Source organism: Dama dama, chromosome 15, assembly GCF_033118175.1.
Source record: "Dama dama isolate Ldn47 chromosome 15, ASM3311817v1, whole genome shotgun sequence".
NCBI classification, from domain to species: domain Eukaryota; kingdom Metazoa; phylum Chordata; class Mammalia; order Artiodactyla; family Cervidae; genus Dama; species Dama dama.
In genome coordinates, this window is record NC_083695.1 from 4,583,568 (window position 1) to 4,589,272 (window position 5,705).

Below are 5,705 nucleotides of genomic sequence, written 5' to 3' on the forward strand. Positions count from 1 at the left end.
ACTCTGTGGGAAAAGGCGAGGGTGGGATGTTCTGAGAGAATAGCATTGAAACAAGTATACTATCAAGGGTGAAGCAGATCACCAGCCCAGGTTGGATGCATGAGACAAGTGCTCAGAGCTGGTGCACTGGGAAGACCCAGAGGGATGGGGTGGAGAGGGAGGTGGGAGGGGGGATCGGGATGGGGAATACGTGTAAATCCATGGCTGATTCATGTCAGTGTATGGCAAAAACCACTACAATATTGTAAAGTAATTAGCCTCCAACTAATAAAAATAAATGAAAAAAAATCTTTGAAAAAAAATCTTTAAAAATAAATAAATAAATAAAAATACACAGAAGTACATGAGAGTAAAAATACAAATATCAAAATGTGAAATGCAGTTAAAGCAATCTGAAAAGGAAGCTAATAAAGAAATGGTCTCAAAATCAATGGTCTAAGAAACTAGAAGAAGAGCAAGATAAACCAAAGCAAAGCAAAAAAATAATATACAGCAGAAATCAACAAAATTTAAAACAGAAAAGCAGTAGAGAAATTAATAAAATAAAAATCTGATACTTCAACAAACATCAGTTTGTTGAAATTGATAAACCTTCAGCAAGATTAACAGATAAAAAGAGAGAATAAACAAATCACCAAAATCAGAAATAAAACAGAGAACTCACAGAAGATCCTGAAGCCATTCAAAGGCTATTAGGAAAATACTATGATCAATTTTATGCTCATATATTCAACAATTTAGAAGAAATGGGTCAAAGAAAAAGTCTCAAAGTAAAATTTTAAAAATACATAGAACTATATGAAGTGAAAATACTACATATTAAAATACACATATAAAGCAATGCTAAGGGGAAACTTCTAGCACTAAATGCTTATATTAAAATGGAGCAAAAGTCTCATTTGTCAAATGAATGAAAACCAAAACTACCAAAACTCAACCATGATGAAATGCATAGTCTTATAATCCTACGACCATTTAACAAAATTGAACTTTAAATATGTAATTTTAAATCTCCTGAACAAGAAATCTCCAGGCCCTGAGAGTCTCACTGAAGAATCTTCCCAAGTATTTAAAATAGGAACAACACCAGTTTTACACATTATCAACCCCCCAAAAACAGAAGAAACTCTTTTCATTTTGAGGCCAGTATTATCACATAAAACCAGATAAAACAAGTATACAAAAAGAAAACTGCAGACCAATATTGTCCAGAAACTCAGACACAAAATTCCTCAACTACTTGTTAGCAAACCAATTCCAACAATTGTTTTGTTGAACAATTAACAAGCGGGATTTAATCCAAGTATGTAATGTCATTAATTATACCAAAAGACTAAAGAAGAAAAAACACATGATCATATCAGTTATGCGGGAAAAGCATTTGACAAACACAACACCCATTTTTTATAAAAATAAAACCCCCAAAATCCTCATCATATTAGTAACAAAGGGGGATTACTTTAATTTGATAAGGAGCACCTTCATCAAACACAACTAAGATCACTTCCCTCATGGCTCAGATGGTAAAGAATCTTCCTGCAATTCGGGAGACCTGGTTTCAATCCCTGGGTTGGGAAGATTCCCGGGAGGAGGGCATGGCAACACACTTCAGTATTCTTGCCTGGGGAACCCCTGTGGACAGAGGAGCCTGGTGGGTTACTATCCACAGGATTGCAAAGAGTCAGGCACGACTAAGCACAAGATCACACGTAATGATGAACGACTGGACTCCTTCCCTTAATAGGCCCACTCTCGTCACTGTTCTTTAACATAGTACTGGAAGTTCTAGCTGCTGCGATGAGAAAAGAAGGGAACCCTCTTACACTGTTGGTGGGAATGCAAACTAGTACAGCCACTATGGAGAACAGTGTGGAGATTCCTTAAAAAACTGGAAATAGAACTGACATATGACCCAGCAATCCCACTCCTGGGCATACACACCGAGGAAACCAGATCTGAAAGAGACACGTGCACCCCAATGTTCATCGCAGCACTGTTTATAATAGCCAGGACATGGAAGCAACCTAGATGCCCATCAGCAGATGAATGGATAAGGAAGCTGTGGTACATATACACCATGGAATATTACTCAGCCATTAAAAAGAATTCATTTGAATCAGTTCTAATGAGATGGATGAAACTGGAGCCCCTTATACAGAGTAAAGTAAGCCAGAAAGATAAAGACCAATACAGTATACTAACGCACATATATGGAATTTTAAAAGATAGTAACGATAACCCTATATGCAAGACAGAAAAAGAGACACAGATGTACAGAACAGACTTTTAGACTCTATGGGAGAAGGCAAGGGTGGGATGTTCTGAGAGAACAGCACTGAAACAAGTATACTATCAAGGGAGAAACAGATCACCAGCCCAGGCTGGATACATGAGACGGGTGCTCAGGGCTGGTGCACTGGGAAGACCCAGAGGGATGAGATGGAGAGGGAGGTGGGAGAGGGGATCGGGATGGGGAATACATGTAAATCCATGGCTGATTCATGTCAATGTATGGCAAAAACCACTACAATATTGTAAAGTAATTAGCCTCCAATGAATAAAAATAAATGGAAAAAAAAAATAAATAAAGGCATAACAATTGGAAAGAAGGATATAAACTGTCCTGATTTGCAGATGGCATGATTGTCTATATAGAAAAACCGAAGGAACCTACACAACAAATACAAAAGAACTAAGTGAGTTCAGCAGTGTCTCAGGAAATAAGTGTATGTTCAGTCACTCAATCATGTCCAACTCTTTGCAACTCCATGGGCTGCAGCCCACCAGGCTCCTCTATCCATGGAATTTTTCAGGCAAGAATACTGGACTGAGTTGCCATTTCCTACTTCAGGGGATCTTTCCAACCCAGGGATTGAACCCACGTCTCTTGTGTTTCCTGCATTGGAAGGTGGATTCTTTACCACTAGTGCCATCTGGGAAGCCCCTCAGGAAATAAGATCATGCACAAAAGTTAATTGTATTTCTATAAACTAACAATGAACAAGTGGAAACTGAAATCTAAAATGCAATACTATTTCTGATCACTCCAAAGAAAATTAAATACTTAAGTATAGACTTAATAAAACATGTACATGGTCTGTATGCTGAAAATTACAAAATACTGATAGGAAAAAAAAAATCAAAGAACACCTAAATAAATGTTAACACATACTGTGTTCATGGACTGAAAGACTCACCATTATAAAGATGTCAGTTCTCCTTAAACTGATTGATAGGTTTAATGCAATTCCTATCAAATTCTCAGCAAGGTTTTTTTTTGGCATAAGCAAGCTTATTCTAAAATTTACACTTGATCTTAGCCAAAAGGCCAAGAAGTGATTATTATTCTAAAACTTAAATGGAAAAACACATGCCCTAGAATAACTAAAATAATCTTGACAAATAAAAATAAAGTAGGAAGAATCACTCTACCTGATATTAAGTCTTACTTTAAGTGCAGTAATCAAAGTATTGGTGGATGGACAGACACACAAATCAGTAGAACAGATTCAAGAACCCAGAAAAAGACAGACATAAATATGTTCAACTTATCTTTGACAAAGGTGCAAGAGTACTTCAAGAAGGAAAGGTAAAAAATTTTAAAAAGAAAAGGAAGGATAACTTTTCCTACAAATTGGGCTCTAGCAATTGAATATCCATAGCAAAAAAAAAAAAAAAAATCTCTACGCACACCTCATGCCTTATACAAAAATTGACTCAAAATGGATCACAGACTCAAATATAAAATATAGACCTATAAACAATTTTAGAAAAAAATACAGGAGAAAATCTCTGGAGTTGAGGCCAGGCAAAGAGATCTTAGACTTGACACAAAAGCACAATTAATAAGTTGGGTCTTATCAAAATTTAAAAATGCTTGCTCTACAAAACAAGTTGGAACTGAAATAGCACAGAAGAATAATAGTAAAATGGGATGCCAGACAAGGATCTGAGATATTTCTTGAAAGGTGGTTATTGATATTTATCAACTTTGGCCTTAGTCAAGCAAGCAAGTTAAAATACAAAGACAAATAAAACTGCTTTCATTTGAAGATGATCTAATGGTATACATAGAAAATCCAAAGGAATCAACAGATAAAATTTTAGATGAATAAATTATTTTAGCAATCTTGATAGAAGATCAATATATTTATTTTTTCTTTTTTTAGATCAATATATTTAGAAATAACAGTTGCATTGTTGGAATATTACACCGCTACAAAAAGTATGAAATTTGCAGCCACATGGATGGACTTAGAGTTTATCATATTAAAGTGAAGTAAGTCAAAAATTGAAAAGCAAATACCACATGATATAACTTCTCTGTAGAATCTAAAATATGACACAAATGAACCTTTCTATGAAACAGAAACAGACACACAGACATAGAGAACAGACTTATGGGTGCCAAGGAGGAGGGGAGTAGGTGGGGATGAATTGGGAGTTTGGGATTAGCAGATGCAAATTATTACATTTAGAATGGATAAACAACAAGGTCCTACTGTATAGCACAGGGAACTATATTCAATATCCTGTGGTAAACCATATGGAAAATAATATTAAAAATATATGTATATGTATAGCTGAATCAATTTGGTGTACAGTAGAAATTAACACAGCATTATAAATCAACTCTATTTCAATAAATAAATAAATAAATAACTGCATTGTTAAACATCTGCAGCAACAATGAAATTTTAAATTAATTTTTATTTTTGGCTGAGCTGGGTCTTTGCTGCTTTCGCGTGGGCTTTCTCAGCTTGTGGCTAGCGGGGACTATTCTTCACTGTGGTAGGTGTGTGGGCTTCTCATTGTGGTGGTGTCTCTTGTTGCAGAGCACAGGCTCTAGGTGCATGGGCTTCAGTTGTTATGGCAAACAGGCTCAGTAGTTGTGGCTCAGACTTAGTTAATCCGTGGCATGTGAAATCTTCCCAGACCGGGGATTGAACACATGTCCCCTGCATTGGCAGGCAGATTCCTATCTACTGTGCTATAAAGGAAGTCCCAACAATGAACTTTACTTTTTTAAGTGATATCATAAAGAAAGTGAAAGTGAAAGAAAGTGAAAGATGCTCAGTTGTGTCCAACTCTTTGTGACCCCATGGACTACATAGTCCATGGAATTCTCCAGGCCAGAATACTAGAGTGGGTAGCCTTTCCCTTCTCCAGGGGATCTTCCCAACACAGGGATCAAACCCAGGTCTCCCACATTGTGGGCAAATTCTTAACCAGCTGAGCCACCAGGGAAGCCCAAGAATCATGGAGTGGGTAGCCTATCCCTTCTCCAGCAAATCTTCCCAACCCAGGAATTAAACCAGCAGGGTCTCCTGCATTGCAGGCGGATTCTTTACCAACTGAGCTACGAGGGGAAGCCTGATATCATATATACAATAAATTTAACAAACTGTGTGCTGGAGCTCGACACAGAAACACAACAACTAAATAACTGGAAGGATGTATCATGTTCTTAGATTGGAGGATTTAATACAATAAGGATGTTAATCATCCCCACATAGATAGATTCAATGCAATCAATCAGTCACAGCCAAAATCCCACCAGGGTTTTTAGAGAGATTTGACAAGCTAATTCCCAAAATGTTTAGAATAGAAATGAAATGGACCCTAAATAGCAAAAGCATGCTTTAAGAAGACAAACAAAGTGACGGAACTTGCTCTATCAGATATCAATAACAATTATTTTAAGC

At 36.7% G+C, this 5,705-nt stretch overlaps 1 pseudogene; it reads right to left on the reverse strand.

Moving 5' to 3' along the window:
- Positions 1–3,215: 3,215 nt before the first annotated feature.
- On the reverse strand, positions 3,216–3,340 carry LOC133070816 (U2 spliceosomal RNA; annotated as a pseudogene).
- Positions 3,341–5,705: the final 2,365 nt, after the last annotated feature.